At 36.0% G+C, this 18,592-nt stretch overlaps 1 long non-coding RNA gene across 1 annotated transcript in view; it reads left to right on the top strand.

Moving 5' to 3' along the window:
• LOC145266949 (uncharacterized) overlaps positions 1 to 18,592 on the top strand; it is a 1,426,307-nt gene that overhangs the window by 1,006,919 nt on the left and 400,796 nt on the right. Inside the window, exon 4 of the long non-coding RNA XR_013864801.1 lies at positions 11,322 to 11,360. This is a non-coding gene — a long non-coding RNA (uncharacterized LOC145266949). The remainder of the gene's footprint in view (positions 1 to 11,321; positions 11,361 to 18,592) is intronic.

The following is an 18,592-nucleotide window of genomic DNA, read 5'->3' as shown; positions in this document are numbered from 1 at the left end:
ATCAAACGCAAGCTGGGGCGTTATTGGGCATGCGCGAATGCAGATTTCCGGTTTGAGTTTTGAAGGTTCTTATATTCTTTCTTATATCATTGAAATTTCTTGTGTTATACTTTATAGAGTACGACTATGGAAGTCTCTGTTCTGTTCCGAAAGACTGTAGATATCTCCTGTAAGTGTAATTGTGCATGTAATTATGAGGCAAGGGTTGCGCAATCCCAAAAAACACCTCTCATAAATAGACACTGTTCGTACAGTCAGTCGACACCCGGTACTTGTACTAGGCTGGTCACTGAAGTATGGTGTCTGCACAGATGCTGCACTCAAATTAATTGTCCTCGGTCAATGGAGGGGGGGACATTCTATACTAAGGCTTTTTGAGGAGAGCTGGTTATCTCCCACATTAAACCGACCTTTCTTCACATTTTGTTTCGTGTGGGGGGGGGGAATAACATGTACGTACAGAATAGAAGTTTGTTATTTTTATGTTAGCTGATACGTCTGCTTTTAGGCCTAATTTTTTTCATTTCGTTTTGTATGATTTTCTTAAAGTTATCTCCTTGAGTGTAGCTTAATTGCCATATATATTTTATAACTTACTATATATATATATATATATATATATATATATATATACTAGATTACCCGTGACCCGTTGGGTCAGTATGTTATATTAGCTATGGAATTCATGTATGAGCGGGACACTTGTGACGTAAAGAATTTTTTTTTTACATAGCAGTAACATTTAATGAACGCATATTAAAATGAAAAAAGAATATAGATAGATTTCTGTTTATTAAAATTGATTATTTTTGAAAAAATTTTTACAGTTACTGAATTATAAACGGTTGGCCATACTTATAGGTAAATGTGCACTGAACAGATACCATAATACTTATTATAGTTAATTTTGATATATCTGCTTTTTGTTTACATCGTTCATTTCTGTATTACGTTTAAGTTATTTAAAACCCCATTCTTCCCATGTTAAATAAAAAATTCGAAATAATAACGTTAATATTTTAGTGCGCAGGTCAAAATCTGCAAAAGAAGTGATTTGTGTTTATTTGTTTACGTTGTTATGGGTTAATGTTTATACGCGCATGCACAACCGGATGTCGTAAACCGGAAAGTGGGTTACATATATCGTTACAAGGTAATTTGAGTTTTATAATTATTTTTTTATTTTTTTTTTTAATTACATTTTCACCCCAAACAAGACACATTGCCACTTTGGTGTAGGGGGCTACTATCAGGGGAAACATCTACTGGGGTACTATTTAGGGATTAGAGCAGCGAGATGTTGGTTCACGTTGCACTTGAACTTATGCATGTCAGTACAGTTGGGGAAGCAGTGACCTGGAATGGAATTCCAAAGTCTAGCAGTTCTAGGGAAGAAACTACTGGAGTAGAAAGATCTTTTACATCTAGGGATCTCTACAGTGTGGGGGTGGGATTTTGCAGCTTGTCGGGTCTGTCGAGGGTGTTCACGTCGTGGGGTCACAAGTGCTTGCAGTTCTTCAGAGCATTCACCATTATAATACTTGTAGAACAGGCAGAGGGATGCAACGTTTCGACGATGGGACAGAGGCTGAAGCTTAGATGCCAGTTTAGGGCCTATCAGATTTGCGACTCTCTTTTGAACCCTGTCAAGGAGCGAGAGACTAGTAGCCGATGCACCAGCCCAAATATGACAGCAATACTCCATACATGGGCGAATAGTGGTCTTGTAGAGGTACAGGATACTTTCGGGTGTTAGAAGTTTTCTAGCACGGTAGAGAGAGCCCACCTTCCTCGCAGCGGCCCTGGCAATGCTCTCGATGTAATTGTTCCAATTCATGTTTCCTGTGAACGTTAGGCCAAGGAGCTTGAAAAACGTACTCTCAGATAAAGAGTCGTTGGCCATTGCTATAGGTAGTAGAGAAGGTTTCTTTTAATTATTGAATGAAACCAGTTTTGTCTTGGCGGCATAAAACGTGACCATCTATTTTTATCCCCATTCCACTACTGATTGGAGGTCATCCTCTAGTGTTTCTGCCATTACTTTAGATATATGTTCATTTGTTTTCCTCTCGTGCCTGCTATAGAGTGTGGTGTCATCAGCATATATACCCATCTCAGAGGCAATTTTGTCGGGGAGGTCATTTATGAATATCAGGAACAGCAGAGGTCCAAGGATAGATCCCTGGGGCACTCCCGCATTTATATCATATTGTTTAGATGTACGACCGTCGACGACAACCTGGATTTTTCTCTTATCTAAGAAGGAATTAATTATGTTAAGTATTCTACCAGTGATACCGTATGATCTAATCTTCCTGAGGAGACCCTCATGCCATACCCTGTCAAAAGCCTTAGATATATCTAGAGCTACCGCTCTGCCCTCTCCCGCTTTGTCCAGTGAATGTTATATGCGTTCAGAGATTACAGTGAGGATGTCTGCCGTGGAACGGGCTTGTCTAAATCCATATTGTTGGTCGGTCAGAAGTTTAGCATCTGTAAGGTGCTGGACTAGAGCATGGTTAATTAAGGTCTCAAATATTTTGGCAAAAGTGGGAGGAGGCTAATAGGTCGATAATTTAATGGGTCAGTTCTTTCGCCAGAATTCTTGAATGCTGGTACCACAGAAGCAGTTTTCCAACAGCCCGGAAAGCAAGATTCATTAAGGCATTTGTTGTAGAGTTTGGAGAGAACTGGAGCTACTTCGACTGAGCACTTTTTTAATAGCACAGCTGGGATGAGGTCGGGTCCACATGCTTTGGAAGTGTTAAGGTTTTTTATGATAGCATGCACCTGAGCAGGGGTTATTATCAGATCGTCTAGCGTGGCGTCTGTCCGCATAGAAAATTGAGGTAGGGGGTGGTTTAGAGGGTCCAGTGTGGAGTTTTAGGCAAACCGACTGGCAAGCATGTTAGCCTTCTCGGTTGCTGAGCAAAGAACTTCGTGATTGTTGGTTAGTGGGGGAATTGTTGATTGTGTTAGTGGGGGAATTGTTGATTGAATATATAGATAGATAATATATATACATATATATACATATATATATATATATACATATATGTGTGTATGTATATGTGTGTGAAGTGATTCTTCATTTTCAGCACACACACTCACACACACACATATATATATATACAAGGATTATTTATATATATACATATACATATATATATATATATATATATATATATATATATATATATATATATATGAAGTGATTCTTCAACTCGTTTAAGCTCTTGAATCGGCGTCCATGCGTACTCGTCAGTAAATATATTTCGTGCGTAATGTCGGAAGATAAGCATATTTCAAACAGATGCCCCCAAACCACAGGACGCCAACCCAGCAAACCATACTTTGTAAGTATAATTCACGATTGCCCCGCCTTCCTCTAACACACGTGAACACACACACACACAAACACACACATCTCGGTAAATACCGGCGCTGCTCGAGTGGTTTTCTGACACGTCGAAATCATAATCTTACTTTCACGAACTCCTTCAATGAAACACGACTGCAAACAACAAAATGGCGACCCGCACCAACATCTGCATCCGCTTATAATGACCCGTTCTTCCGGTCGGAGAGTTTTTCCCGCCATAAACTGTCTGCATTCTATACGTCTCTCGTAACAGGTTTTTCAGTTTTAACGGTACCCTTTCCTCCCCTCCCTCTGAGAACCGTGATTCGGTCGGCGGCCAAACGCCTCTCTTCAAATCTGATTACGCAGCAGTAAAAACGCCAATCGACGGGAAAGGTGACATTTTGATTACTAGGTCACATCTCGAGAATAAGCCGTACCATGTTTCACCGTTTTTACAAAGACCGCTGAATAAAAAAAAAATTGAAAAATAATGTTCAAATCATTCTACCGCGCCAAAATATTTCTGGGGAGAAACGAATACCATGGAGTGGAACGATAAAATTGTCGTCCTGAAGAAAACAACGTTACAACGTTATTTTAAAACATTCATCAGAAAAATCAATTCAGGCAACTCGATTATGTAGTAGAGCTGATATTTATTCAAACTAGCCGCTTTAAGCCTCAATCACCACCTCGATACTGGTCCGGAACTGGGAGCATGTCTTTTTAACAAACGTCGGCGGGAATACTTAGCGAATGGCGGGTATCATGGTGGCTTTGATGTTGTGGGAGGTCACGTTGATGATGTTGTCGACGTATGACTAAACGAAGTAGTTAAACGGGTTAAAGGTGGGGAAGGGGCACGGCCATTGAGAGAAGGATACAAAGTCGTAGCACTCATTCTGAAGCCAAGCCTGAGTCTCTTTAGACGTGGGCCGGCGTTGAGCTGATTGTACTAAGAGACCATCACATTTAGCACATCCAGGTACACTTTGGTGTTGATTTTCAACCCGACTTCGAATATGTGAGGTGGCATGATGTGGTCCTTACTTGAAACCACAACAAAGACCATAAGCATAGCTGGAACTTTTGTTGAGCTGTGCCTGCAAGGGTCAGAACCGTTCGGATTTGAATTTGAATTTTGAGGGTGCTGGCAATGGTCCTGTTGTAATAACTTGGATCGGTAGGGAGCATGAGTTCTATAGCGGCGTGTGTCACTATCAGCCGTGAGAGAAGCCTTATATCGCTCTTAGGATTTGTACACAACTGGCCATCTAAGTCGATGATCTGCAACAAAAACAAACGGTGTTTATCAAAAAGAAATGGAATCATGCCGCTTTTTCTAAGGCGACAATTTCATCGTTACACCTTATACGTTATTTCCTTATCTCGCATATTGAGATTTCTTTATCTGCCTGGGATCGTCATATGTATATATATATATATATATATATATATATATATATATATATATGTGTGTGTGTGTGTATGTGTGTGTGTGTTTGTGTGTATATATATGTGTGTGTGTGTGTGTGTGTGTGTGTGTGTGTGTGTGTGTGTGTGTGTGTGTGTGTGTGTGTGTGTGTGTGTGTGTGTCAATTTAGCTCGCATGGGCAGATCATCATATAATGATTAGATTCACTCTCACAGGCGTTGAAATCATTTAAAAATAAATGATCAAATTTCAACAGTATTTCTCGTGGTTAACAGTGGCCGAATGGATTTGGTCCTTGCTTATGAAGTCAGAGGTGACTTCGTTGCCGGGTTCACATCTATCGACCGGCGTTAATCGTGACACCTTGCACCGATGATTCCCGAAAGGATGAAACGCTAGTATCTGTATGTATTTAATAATTATAGTAAATAATTATATATATATATATATATATATATATATATATATGGCGTCATATATATTTTATAAATTACTAACTAGCTCTACCTACGTATTGAGCACTTTTGAAGTAAATACTTAAAGTTTACGCATAAATCTTTACTTTCGTATATTAATTCTATGTGAGTAAATTAAGTAGTTATATATATATATATATATATATATATATATATATATATATATATATATATATCAAAATCTTTCACAGAGGGGACAGAATAACTTGCAAGTGTTTTGTCTTGTTTGTGGTCGAACTTCATTATGCACCTTTAAGGATTTTGTCAATACGCTTGCTGAATTAGAGACGAAACCAGATATATTACAGCAATACTTGTGTGGTCTGGGAAGTAGCATGACGTCATACAATTGTTGGTCATGCCTGATTTTTTTGTTTTATTTTACTTCGGTCAAAATTCTCAGAAATCAAGGTGCCCACTACCTGGGGTAAACACTTGAACTCTATATGAGATACATAGATATTCGAATGTTCCATTTAAGTTCTTTATCTCTCAAACACTAAATTAGTAAAGAAATTGGGAACATTGTTTTATCGTTATTTCCATGGCAGGTGCTCGTCTGAACTCCAATCTCTGGTCCCCCCCTCGCCAATCTTTCACGAAAAACACCCGTCTAGCTTAATCCACTGTGAAAATTTCCCCCCACTCTATATCTGTGCCTAAAACGCGGATTCCATGAACAAAGCTTCTTTCTTAGAACTCTTACTTGAAAGCTGAAAACATCTTCTCTCAATAATAGAAACTCACTTTGTACCTTCAACTTTTTTCGCACCTACTAAAACCAGCCCATATATCTATTTACCAAATTACACATGACTCAAAACTTACTGTTTTATCCGTACTATATTGCACTCGCATCTCATGCCCTGCTGTCATCTAAAATATAGTTTGGGCACAACTCGTAGTTCAATTCTCAACACCTACTCACACTTTAATGTTATACTAGACCCAAGCTCACATGAATAAAAAAAAATAATAATAATAATAATAATAATAAATGTATATATATATATATATAAAAGAGAAAGCCTCAAACCACATTATCTCCTCCTAACAAGCCTCCTTACAATCATAGTTGCTTACACTGCATGAGCTCTACTCAACCCCTTTATCCAGTAACAATGTAATAACAATGTCCCTAATTCACTTGAGGAGTGTAACTATTTAGCAGATATATAACCTCTACAAACTAACCCAATAACATTAACTAACCACGCGGGGTCGCAGAAATACCTGGATTAGAACCCAGACGCGGAGCAAACCCTCTCAGTGGTGACGGACCCAGTAGATTTTTCCAGATCATCCGTCTAGGAGAAGGAAAACTCCCAAGAAACCAAACCAAAGAGGAGGGAGGCCTCTTCAGTCTTGGATGACAACCTTCCTAGAGCTGGTGACTTAAACAAATTACCGGTTTGCAAACCTAAATTGCTTAAGGAGTAGATAGGTCCTGCCTATCGCCCGGCTTCCATACTCCTTCTTTGCCTATTAGTCAGGCGCAGAGATACTATCACAGTGATTCGACAGAAACACCCATTGGTAGATCTTGTTTCTTGTCTGGGGCAATGAACGCCGTTTCCCCACTCCCTACACACCCCACCCCTAAAGCTGGGCCCTTGAGAATGCTTGAGTAATATATATGCCTGAGCAATTAGATTGGGTTGACCTTCCTCTGATGGGTTGAGGGTACCGGATTGACAGTTACTGGCTGCTGTTTTCGACTGGTAGTACAGGGCCCTAACTCTTTGGTAGCGCTTAGAGCGGCTGCTCTATCAACAGTTGTATAATATCGGGATGTTTGCAGTGCCATAGCGCGCATGGAAAGGGACCCTGCACTCATCCCCGGTGGGCTTTCCTGAGGCCACAGTCCTAGTTGATGGAGGGTCAGCTGATGGTCTACTTGTGATGCATGTGTGATATTCTGCATAACATTCTGTTCGGCTTCCCCTAACCTAACTGAAACTCCTTAAAAAATATGATGACAGTACAATCTAAAAATAAGCTTAAACCAGGCTTAGGGTCAAACAAATCCAACTTGCCTCCTCCCTTGAGGCTTGCATTCACAAATATCCGTGGGCTTAGAACTAATTTAGCTGATGTTGAAGCATTTCTCCTAACAAATACCCCGGATATCTTAGCACTAAGTGAGACTAACCTACACTCCTCCATCCTCTCTAACTACTTTAACATGCCTGGATATCTCTCACTCTGCCGTAAGGACTCTGACAGACATATGCACGGACTTGGAGTTTACATTCGTAATACCCTTCCCTTGACTAGAGAAACAAACCTAGAAACGGATGATCAAGCCTTTATGTGCTTTAGACTAATCATGCAACACAACATTAGCTACTTTTACTTTCTCTACCGCTCTCCCTCGTCCCAAGACTGCACCATAATAAACAAAGTATCTGACAGCATAGACACAGCACTCTCCTTCGACATTAGCGCCCAAGTACATGTATTTAATGTCCATCACAAAAACTGGCTTGGATTCTCTACTTGCACAGATGCAGCAGGCAGCGCAACTCATAGCTTCTCTGTATCTCACTCCCTATCGCAAATTATTACTTTTCCAACCCGTTTCCCTGATCAGGAAGAACAACACGCATCACTATTAGATCTGTTTTTGACCACAGTTCCTGATGATTGTGTAACGAAAGCCGACAGCCCACTCGGGAACACTGATCATGCGGTGATAATGGTTGAAATCGCCCTAAACTCTAGACCCAAAACTAAAGAGCCAGTGCTCAAAACAACGAGATATTATAAAAAGGCTGACTGGGAAGCCATCAGAGATCTTATCAGAGACACCCCATGGGGAAATATTTTTTCTCTTCCTGCTGAACAGTGTGCAACCGAGACCACTGAATGGTTCAAAACTGCAATAAAAGCGCATGTTCCCATGCGGAAATTCTATAGCAAGCCCCACTCTCCCCAATGGTTTACTTCGACTTGCGCAACTGCCATTGCCCAAAGGCAGCATGCATTCCGCAAGTTTAACCGACATAAGTCCAGTTAAAACAGACAGAAGTACATAGAAGCTAGAAGTAACGTTAAGAAAGAAATAGCGACAGCTAAGAGGGAATTTACGGAAACCACTAAAAAACGCATCGAAGCACAAAAACTAGGAACTCGTGACTTCTGGAAAATCTACAACAGTGTAGTAAATAATGGGCAATCAAAAATTCCCCCACTAACAAACAATCACGAGGTTCTTTGCTCAGCAACCGAGAAGGCTACCATGTTTGCCAGTCGGTTTGCCTCAAACTCCGCACTGGACCCTCTAAACCACCCCCTACCTCAATTTCCTATGCGAACAGACGCCACGCTAGACGATCTAATAATCACCCCTGCTCAGGTGCATGCTATCATAAAAAACCTTGACATTTCAAAAACATGTGGACCCGACCTCATCCCAGCTGTGCTATTAAAAAAGTGCTCAGCCGAAGTAGCTCCAGTTCTCTCCAAACTCTACAACAAATGCCTTAATGAATCTTGCTTTCCGGGCTGTTGGAAAACTGCTTCTGTGGTACCAGTATTCAAGAATTCTGGCGAAAGAACTGACCCATTAAATTATCACCTATTAGCCTCCTCCCACTTTTTGCCAAAATATTTGAGACCTTAATTAACCATGCTCTAGTCCAGCACCTTACAGATGCTAAACTTCTGACCGACCAACAATATAGATTTAGACAAGCCCGTTCCACGGCAGACATCCTCACTGTAATCTCTGAACGCATATACCATTCACTGGACAAAGCTGGAGAGGGCAGAGCGGTAGCTCTAGATATATCTAAGGCTTTTGACAGGTTATGGCATGAGGGTCTCCTCAGGAAGATTAGATCATACAGTATCACTGGTAGAATACTTAACATAATTAAATCCTTCTTAGATAAGAGAAAAATCCAGGTTGTCGTCGACGGTCGTACATCTAAACAATATGATATAAATGCGGGAGTGCCCCAGGGATCTATCCTTGGACCTCTGCTGTTCCTGATATTCATAAATGACCTCCCCGACAAATTGCCTCTGAGATGGGTATATATGCTGATGACACCACACTCTATAGCAAGCACGAGAGGAAAACAAATGAACATATATCTAAAGTAATGGCAAAAACACTAGAGGATGACCTCCAATCAGTAGTGGAATGGGGACAAAAATGGATGGTCACGTTCAATGCCGCCAAGACAAAACTGGTTTCATTCAATAATTACAAGAAACCTTCTCTACCACCTATAGCAATGGCCAACGACTCTTTATCTGAGAGTACGTCTCTCAAGCTCCTTGGCCTAACGTTCACAGGAAACATGAGTTGGAACAATTACATCGAGGGCTTGCCAGGGCCGCTGCGAGGAAGGTGGGCTCTCTCTACCGTGCTAGAAAACTTCTAACACCCGAAAATATCCTGTACCTCTACAAGGCCACTATTCGCCCATGTATGGAGTATTGCTGTCATATTTGGGCCGGTGCATCGGCTACTAGTCTCTCGCTCCTTGACAGGGTTCAAAAGAGAGTCGCAAATCTGATAGGCGCTAAACTGGTATCTAAGCTTCAGCCTCTGTCTCATCGTCGAAACGTTGCATCCCTCTGCCTGTTCTACAAGTATTATAATGGTGAATGCTCTGATGAACTGCAAGCACTTGTGCCCCCACGACGTAAACACCCTCGACAGACTCGACAAGCTGCAAAATCCCACCCCCACACTGTAGAAATCCCTAGATGTAAAAGATCTTTCTACTCCAGTAGTTTCTTCCCCAGAACTGCTAGACTTTGGAATTCCATTCCAGGTCACTGCTTCCCCAACTGTACTGACATGCATAAGTTCAAGTGCAACGTGAACCAACATCTCGCTGCCCTAATCCCTACATAGTACCCCAGTAGATGTTTCCCCTGATAGTAGCCCCCTACACCAAAGTGGCAATGTGCCTTGTTTGGGGTGAAAATGTAATAAAAAAATAATAAAAATAAAAAATAAATAAATAAAAAGAACTGCACGCCTGTGGAACTCTGTTCCGTCTGCCTGCTTCCCTCCGGACTACAACTTGGATGTCTTCAAGTCCAATGTTAAGAAATTCCTAATGAACCGCCCTCTTTATTAAACACTTCATCAAATCTCCACACTAACGTAATGTACTTGCAATAACCCTTATCCCTGAGTGACTTCCGGGCCTTGATAAGTGGTGATCACTGTGTAAAAAAAAAAAAAAAAAAAATTTCATCTCCCCAATTAACCATTTTTATATGTTGTAGTATATCTTTCATTTTGGTCTCTTGGTCTTACTGGATTCCAGGACAAGAATTTATCTAGTCTGGTGGAGTATCCAATCTCGTGCTGTTACTTGAGAGAAAATCACTTGGAGAAGGTGCACCATTCCTCGTAAAAGCTAATATGGGTTAGACATAGTGATGAGATCTTTTTGGTGGTCCTGGATATGACCTTAAACTATATCCAGTGGTGAGGCCCCAGCTTGTGGGCTTTGGTAGTGTGGAGCCACCCTTTAATTACTATTGCTCCCAGGTCCACTCTGACCCGGAGTGGTAGTACCTGTTAGGGTCCCAACTATGGATTAAATAGAAACCGACGTGAAAACAATAAATATATTCTATTAAAAAAAAATTTCTTCAAAATCTTCGGATTCGGCGTTAAATAACCCGAAAAGGGTTGATATGCCGTAAAACAAAAACAACCAACCAACCAACTATGTGATTTTGAATATTTGGTCAGGGTTTACTTATAGGGAAAGGTATCCTCATGCCAGGTTGTTCTGACAAACCTGTACAGAAAGACATTAGACACTCGAGGATAGTGCCTAGTTGGCGTTCCAGTTCTTTGCTCATTATACCTGACATTGTATGACCTCAAATATTTTAGACCGAAGAAATCTACCACAGATTGTGCGTTTCGGTTCCTGTTGCAATTCAGCGGGAATTGCGGATTCATATATTTATTGGAAACAAAGTTTTATTTTGATGAAATGTGTTTTATGCAAACTGCAGGACTCTCTTTATTTATCATATATTTTTTTTTAATATATATTTTCAGATTAGATGCTGTTTATAGGAAATACCTACTGCTCATCAGGTAAATACAGTCATTTTACTTATATATTTGTTTTGCAGATCAGTCTAGCATTTATCATGCAGATGACGCGACGTCTTTTGCTCTCCGTCACGTTGAGAAGCTCTCGGGAGAGAGTATGCCAATTACTCTGAAGCAGAGTACGAAACTTTGTAAAATATATAAATTCGTGTGAAGATGCATTTATTTCAGTGGCTTTATTCTCATTTGGCATTCTTGCAAAAGTGGGCACTTGAAGGTTGCCAACATCTGCAAACAGTGGCAATACAGAAACCGCTTTGATTCAAACCTAGCCCTTTGACATTGCTAGTAATTGTCGTTATCAACTTAATCTTCATCAAAGAATATAAGTTGTTTTTTTTTCTCTCATCTTTTTTTTATTTTACGTAGCAGGATGTTGGTGGAGGGAATGGCTGACACGTCCGATTTAGTAGAAAACGTTGGTCCAGCGTGTATTGATAAATGATAAAAGTCTACTAATCTAAATGAAATCCTTAAGTATTTAATATCATGTTAATCTATATTATTAATAAAAAAAATAAAAGTTAATCTATATTATTAATAAAATTATAAATGTTTATTTATTCATGTGTGTGCGTATATATACCAATAAAACTTTCGAACACATGCACCGAATTGAAAAATTTATTTTTTTCCCTGAAAGTTGTGCGTCCCTAGATTGTCCTTATCTATATATGGTTCGTAACGAACAACGCCGAGTCACACAAAAAGCCCGAAACAAGGGCTTTTGGGCCGTGTCGTTCAATTGTCGAAAATGTTACCTGCCCATGTCAACGGAATTTAGCACTGTCTGCATCCAGTCGTGCGGTATACGGACAGAACTCGTGGCGCAATGGATAACACGTCTGATTACGGATCAGAAAATTCCAGGTTCGAATCCTGGCAAGTTCGTAATAATTTTAACCATCATTTTATCCAACGTTTACTCATTATTCTTACACTTAGTTAGGGTATTTTTGTTTTGTGCATATGGGAATTTCTCATACATCGAGTTCACAGGGTAAACGTTGATGGTAAGATGATGATGAGTGTACTTGATGTTGAGTGTACTCGATTTTGTGTTTGACTCGGCGTTGTGTGTGCCGACGTGGCGCAGCCGCTAGTATTAAATGAAAATTTGATTTTTAATTCATAAGTCATACAAAAATTTTGAATTGAAATTAAGTTTCCAAAAGTTAATTTAAGGATTTATTTAAGATTTTTAAAAATCCTAGTTATTAATTATATATTTTGTATTACACAATATATATAATTTCCTAATTTACATAAAAATAAACATACTGGTCTCCGTCCTCTTATATATATATATATATATATATATATATATATATATATATATATATATATATATATATATATAATAGACTACCCGTGACCCGTTTGGTCTGTATGTTATATATTAATCTTTGAGCGTGACACCTGTGAGGTAAAGAAAATAGTGTTTTGATACATAAGAGAAACATTTCTATGAAAGGATATTAAAAGTCTATATGTATATATATATATATATATACATATATATATACATATATATATATATATATGTACATCGCTAAATAACTCGCAGCTACTTGTTTTTAATAATGTTTTTTTTTAATTTCATGCTATTTTTAATAAAGACATTTAATTTCTTAATGAATATGACACCGTTCAATTCCCTCTCTAAGTGAAAAAAAACCATTGAAATCTAAGTGAAATTCTCAACTTTATATCAATCTTAACTGGAATATCCTTACTTAAATGACATTAAAACATAAAATCGTTGAAATACCTGAATGGTATTAACCTTTGCTCCCTTTATTCGAAGGAGGAAATTAACAGATAATATCAAATTCCTCGATTATATATATATATATATATATATATATATATATATATATATATATATATATATATATATATATATATCCTGGTCATCGGAAAGGGTTACCCATCTAGTACTGGCCACGATCTGTGTCGCTTAACTTTGATGATCTAACGAGAACCGGTGTGTCAACTGGATTATGACTAACGGAGGCCATAATAATATAAGTGGCGTTTTATACTGGGGGGTAATCGCATATTACTTATACACTAAGTAAAGTGGTTCCCAACCATTGTGCCACGGTGCATTAGCGTACCGCAGAATGGTTACTGGTGTGTCGTGGAGAGATTATAGCTAGAAGCCATTTACTTTCATGTTTTTTTTAATAACGACGTGCAACACTTTTTGAGATGAGGGCTGATTTTTTATATTATTTGTTTTGATCAGAATATTGTTCTCATCTTGTGTGATATTTGTGCAACGTTTTCGTCAGTTTGGTCTTCGACTTTCGTCAGGCATGTATATCGCCATCATGGGAAAAAAAAGGAAAAAACTTACTGGCTCCGTAGATGGTTTCGTATTCTGGGGGTTGTCTTTGTTTTATTCGTCGTGGTTTTACATTTTTACCATATAACGTAAAACCAAGGCGAAAATAAAAAAAAACTCAAGAATACGAAGCCTAAAGTTTTCTTCTTTTTTGTTTTCAAGATGGCAACTGACCTAACTGGCGAAGGTCGAAGGCTGAGACCGATGGAAGCGCTGCATACATAGATGAGAAACCCGTAATATAAAGACATTTAATTTCTAAATCATTATGACAGCATTCAGTTTAAATTCTAAGTTTAAAAATAACATTTAAAACTTACTGTAATTCTCAACAGTGATTTTCTTGCATACAAGTTTCAGCTGCAATTCATTTAGAGAGACAGTTTTATCAGAACTTTTCTTCTTTTAAAAATTAGACTTAAAAACAGATTTAAAGCTGATTTACATCTTAGAAACTAAAACTATATAACCTAACATATTTATATATGCGTGTATATATATATATATATTATTTGAGGGTAAACAGTTACATAGGGTCGCTACAAATAGCCATCTGTTTCAGTCAAAGAGACTTCCTCAGGCGACCTAGAACCTCTGACCTTTTTTTGCGTCGAGGGGTTCTAATGTCGCCTGAAGAAGTCTCTTTGACTGAAACAGATGGCTATTTGTAGCGACCCTATGTAACTGTTTACCCTCAAATAATAAAAAAAAACTATTTTGCTCTTTTTATTGAGCCCTATTTAACCACCTCGTTGTTTCAGTAGTCCCGACTTTTGAACATCTCAACCCTGAATATATATATATATATATATACTTTCATTAATGTTTCATTTTCTTTTTTCAATAATGCGCTTGTGATCATCTTCCAACTCTTCGCCACACTTTAGAACTAAATAGATGTCTTCTGATGAACTTTGACACATCAGCACTTGTAGGAGCTTTTCTTTTCTTTTCTTTTCTTTTCTTTTCTTTTCTTTTTTTTCCGAAACTGCGACACCCATGCTGTCCCTTGCATCTGCCATTTGGAATTTTAGCAGAACTCTGAGAGATTTCGATAATCATTTCGTCGAGATCAGTAAAAATGGACAAAAGCAGGAAGCAGTAGTATGTATCCCCTATTAAACCGCCACCCCCACCCACTCCCGGGGGATTAAGAGTAGATGAAAATAAAAAGGGGTCAAGTTGCTCGTGTCAAAAGGATTGCGATATACGAAGGAGTTGCTGGTTTTATTATTTTTTTTTGTAATGTCGTTGGTGTAAAGTGGGATTATTTAGTCATCATCATCATCATCATCATCATCATCATCATCATCATCATCATCATCATCATCATTTACTTCAATACTACTAGTTTCTCAGGAAATCTCGCTCTGTCATTTATCATATTTTAATGGCAGAATGCAATAGTCGCTAGGGTTGGTACTCTCTCTCTCTCCCTCTCTCTCATTCTCTCTCACTCTCTCTCTCTCTCTATATATATATATATATCGCCATATATATTTTATAAATTACTAACTAGCTCTACCTACGTATTTAGCACTTTGAAGTAAATACTTAAAGTTTACGCATAAATCTATACTTTCGTATATTAATTTTATGTGAGTAAATTAAGTAGTTATATATATATATATATATATATATATATATATATATATATATATATATATATATATATATATATATATATATATATAAAACTACTTATAAGTGTGTGTGCACACGTGCGTGGACCAGCTTTATAACCAATAAAAAAATTTATAAATACACCCAGCCTCAAAGAAAAAAACAAGGAAAACGACAACAACCCCTCCTGATGATAATCGGATGCGCCGATAGAAAGCGCTTGAGAAGAATATGGCTGAACAACTACTTTTGGGCGCCATTTTATACAAATGCCAGCTTAAATATAAATAAGACGGCTCAGCGAATCGAAAAGATATCATAAAAAATCGGAAAAAAAGAATAACTTCGTCGTTCAATCACAAGTGCTTAAATAATGACTTGCTACCAAAAATATACAAACAATAAATATACATACAGTTGAAGAAATAACATATAATTATATATACACATATATATAAGTATATATATATATAAATACATATATATATATTTATATATATATATTTATATATATAAATATATATATATATAAATATATATATATATATATTTATATATATAAATATATATATATTTATATATATATATAAATATATATATATAAATATATATATATATATATTTATATATACATATATAAATATATATATATTTATATATATATAAATATATATATATATTTATATATAAATATATATATATATTTATACTCGGGGTTTTTTTATATTCAAAAGTAATGGACTAATGAATTCAACGAGGTTGTTAGATAGTGCTCAATAAAAAGAGCTGATAATACTTGTTTATTGTTATATAAACATGCTCACATCCCGCTGCTACAAACAGCCACTTGTTTCAATCAAACAACAGATATCATCAGGCAGCGACTTGACTATTCAAAAGTTCAATGAATAATGGATTTTTATTTTAGGTAGGAACTCTTTAGAAGTTGGAGTTAAAAAACTTAAAACACAGGACTTTAATTAAATAAAAAAGTAAAAAGGGAGAGGCAATTTAAATAAAGTTAAAAGATTACAATGGGGAGAGAGTGATTGAGAAGAAAAAAAGGAATAGAGACAGAAATAGAGAAAGAAAATATAGAGAAAACAAAATAGAGAGAAAAAGAAGAGAGAAAATATATACATATATATATACATATACACATACACACACATATACACACATATACATACATATATACATATATATATATACATATATATACATACATACATATATACATACTTTACTTCCATATATATATATATACATACATACACATATACATACTTCATCTCTCCTCTCCCCCCCCCCTCCACATCACACACATATATATATATATATATATATATATATATATATACATGATATGGAGAAGAAAAGAAAAAAGAAACAAAGGGTTATAATAAAGAGAATAAGAACTAGAAGGAAAAGGAAAGAATAATGAGATCTAGTTAAATAGAGAAAGAGAGAAAGTAAGAATTTGACAGTATATAGAAAAAGAAAAAGAAAAAGAAAAAATCTGCGTGTCAACCAATTTATGAACAATTATACAATTCAGTAATGAAGCATATTATTACAAATACAAACAGAAGATACAATCCAAGCGTCAGAGATGAACGTGTCAAAAAAGGCAGGGAATGCATTCTGCTAGCATATTTATCCTCTTACATACGTCCACGAGTAAAATCAACGCAATTCAAACATACGTCTACCATTAATTAGGCCCTTTATGCTAAATGATATAAGTTTAAAGTTTTCGCGTTTTTATTAGATAAATATATGAATAAAAGAAAAAAATAATGATAAAACAATATTAAAATTATTATTAATAACAATAAACATAATAGTAATGATAATAATAATAATAATAATAATAATAATAATAATAATAAAAACAGAATAAAATTAATATTTATTATCTTTTTAATATAACATATTTAGCCATAAGAGGGGATTAAATAAATTAAATAGGTCCAATAATTATAAATAAAAAACTACTAATATTTATGTATATAAAAAGAATATAATACAAATATATATATATATATATAGATATATAACCACACACACACATATATATACCCAAATATACACACACATACACACACATATATATATATACATATATATACATATATACATATACATGCACATAAGTAAAGGTGTAACTATACTATTAAGTTGGAAGTTTAAGCTATTTAAGTATAGATATAAAGTCATATTAAATCACAAAATAATACATTCAATACCAGATTACTAATAACACAGATACAAGTACACTTACCTATAAATATATTCAGGCAAAAGAAGTAATTAAATCAACGAAATACTCAAAAATAGCGACGCACAGGTAGATAGTACCCTAATTAAAAATAATAAGATACATATGTATATACTCACAGAGAACCAACCGACATACTAATAAGCATATATATATATATATATATATATATATATATATATATATATATATATACATATATATAATCTTATGTATACACATACATACAAAAAATACACAAATATATGCACACAATCATATACTAATACACAACAACGCACACACACATATATATACTCACACATAAATATGTATAATTTACATAAATTATATATATAGAAATACATAAGAATACAAATAATTTGGCAAGGGTACAGATAGATGCATACACACATAGAAACATACAAATGGATTGAATAAACGTGGGAGGGTATACCAAATAATATAGAAATATATAGATCTAAGTACACACGGTCATAAAATAAATACATAGACACATACATATACACATAGACACACATGTATATAAGATAGGAGAAGTAAAGAATGAAATCAGGAGAGGAGAAAGTATATTAATAGAATATTAATAAATTATAGAAATCAGTGACAATTTTTAATTTATTTAAATTTTATATCTAAACTAAATTACTTAAAAGATGGGTTTTATAATGTTTGCAATTAATTGAATTTTCGTGCTTCTTATTTAATAATTTATCTCTTTCTCTAAAAGTAAGTATAAATAATTTCTCATAAAGACATAGGTAGCAAGGCGAGTTTAAAGATGAACAGGTTTTCGCTTTCTTTAAAATTTTCCAATTTACTATTGGGGAGTAACCTTGCTCTACTAGTTCATTGTAATATTTAGACAAGGAAGTTCTATTTTTGTACTCATTATTTTCAAAAGAGCACTTGTGACCGGTAAATCTTTCTTTAAAATTGTTATTTGTCATTCCTATGTAA

This window comes from Euprymna scolopes, chromosome 42 (genome assembly GCF_053919585.1).
Source record: "Euprymna scolopes isolate OS-2025 chromosome 42, ASM5391958v1, whole genome shotgun sequence".
In the NCBI taxonomy this organism is placed as follows: Eukaryota; Metazoa; Mollusca; class Cephalopoda; order Sepiida; family Sepiolidae; genus Euprymna; species Euprymna scolopes.
Note: the sequence above shows the minus strand (reverse complement) of the source record. Positions and strands in the feature narration are given on the sequence as shown.